Below are 2,506 nucleotides of genomic sequence, written 5' to 3'. Positions count from 1 at the left end.
AATTGACTCTTCAAGTCATTTAATTAGTAACTCAACATTTGCACGCTATACTATCTAAAGTTCAAATACACAGACAATAACTTCATCATAATCTTTGTTTTATATTTTTCTGTTCTATTGAAATGGCAGTTATTTTTAACTGTAAACTCATAATGATATAATGTAGTGGATTAATGACAGTATTAAACCTAAACTACTTAAAGCATAGTATTTTTGTTTGGATTCAATAATCCAAGTGAAATTTTAACCTGACATCAAAAAATTGTTCTCAAAAAGTGAATTTTGTGAAATAATTTTTAGTTGAACTTTTAGCTTCTATCTGTTTAAAGTAAAAAAATACTTTACATTACTATTAGATGGTTTAAGGTAGTCAGTAGGAAAGTATAGACTTATATTTCTTTGTTATTCGTATAGCGTATACAAAATCTTGAGTGAACCAATGCCATCTACTGGATTAGAAACCAAGTCATCTGACTTTTTAATCAGAGATCTTATGCTGAGTTATTTAAGTCACAACTGATCTCCTGTAGGACTGAGATTAGCATACTAACTGACCTTTGCTTATTAATTAATATTATATTTGTTTTATCCATACTCCGAATCGAAGTCTATTATTTACGCTGTCTAGTGAATCCCTAGTGTTACCACTATTCAGTAAATAGTTTAGTAAAAATGTTCATTTCTCATCTTTATCTTTCTTCGATTAATTCGGTAAATTTATGCAGATTAATACTTGAAGTACTCGAAAAATAAATTTGACAGAAGCTTTTTGCTATGATTGATCAAATATTATGTTAGCCTATCTGTATCCTGGTATGTGCAAAGCCTAGTTTGGTTCCACGAGATAAATATAAGTATGACTTCTAGTGAGAAACGATTGCTCCTAAAATGGGTGATTACATAACCGTGTGAGTAGATTATTACTGGCCAAAATAATAATTAATTATTCGTAAACTATTGTACTAAAACGTGAAAAAAGGAGAAACATTGAAATTTAGAAAAGTATAACAACAGTTGAAGAAATCTTTCAAGGTTGTTATAAGAACTGTAGAAAAAAGGTCGTGGTAAGCTATCATCCCTAACGTGACAAAAGTCTTACGTCATAAATGTCTACTGATTTAACTTGAGTCCATGAACTGAATATGCGAATTATCACAAATCATATAAATACCACTATTTCTGCACCACAAGTTATATCCTGATGCTTTTCACAATAATACTGTGTATTACAATCACTTATGTTTTAAATTATATTTTTTTGTGTTAATTATTTATGTGCCACTTTCTTGAGATGCTTAACTGTTAACTAACCATTCGTTTTGTGATTCCATTTCATTTGAAAGCATTTCGTACATGACCCAACTTCTTTGAATACTAGTCATTCTCTCACAGTTCACATGATTTCACACCATCGATTGGATATTTCGATCCCCACAAACATAAAACAATTTTTTAGTTAAAGCAAGTATATCCTACCCCTGTAGCCACTTGACTTAACCATGTTATGTAGGATAAACATAATATTATGTTAATGGATTATAATCAGGAACACGAATAACTCTAAACAACTTTTATACAGTCTGGTTCCCAATGACTAACTACACTCGAAATTTATATTGATTAACCTTATCCACACAAAAGTAACTCAACTCATGTGTCAAGAATAGGTGGATAGACTGAAATTTATTTATTACAGGAAATCACAATGATTTTAAGAGCTTCATTTTACATTGACTAGTAATTCGATATTAAGTACAGTTTGATTAAGTAGGTCTCACCACTAAGTTGATAAGCAACTTATTGAAAATGAAGCCAATCTACTATTGTCGCAAAAGCAGAAATTTTAAAATCAACTAGAAAAGGTGTTTACTGAACCAGATGTGAGATTCCTTTCCTTAAAACTTTTCATCATCTTCAAATGTGTAACGCATATCCAGGATGAAGTTGCTTATTTTAGATTTAAAAAAAGCAAAACAATTATTCAGTAGAATTCACTTAGTATAGTCTGTTTGAATCTTCCCATTGATGTTTAGGACTGCAACTGGTCAGTCTCTTATTGACATATCTACATACAGTGCGTATTGCCTCGATATTACCTTAATTCACAAGCATTATAAGCAGAGATGGATAGTGACTAACAAAGGAATCCAGGACATGCGTTTCATCCTATTTGGGACTCATCAACTGGATGTACCTGCATCTCAGAGTTGATGTTCACTCTGCCACTCAAACCCAGTATCTTTTCGCTTTCAGTAGGCAATTCAAATTCTAATTATATGATTGCTAACACTAGTAATTCCAAATCATTCAATAAATCATTAAAATGTTCTAAATATTGTACACTTCTTAAATTTATAAATCATAGAAACAGTCAGTATCCTCCGGAGGAGCTACAGGTGGAGTTTTTCTATTAATTTAGTATGTGAATATTGTATCCAACATGTTTGATTGTACTATACTAATTAGCTTGTAGTAGATAGTTGTGGACAATTCAAAGGGTTTGAGT

This window comes from Schistosoma mansoni, chromosome 6 (assembly GCF_000237925.1).
Source record: "Schistosoma mansoni strain Puerto Rico chromosome 6, complete genome".
NCBI lineage: Eukaryota > Metazoa > Platyhelminthes > Trematoda > Strigeidida > Schistosomatidae > Schistosoma > Schistosoma mansoni.
This window is presented reverse-complemented; position numbering follows the sequence as displayed.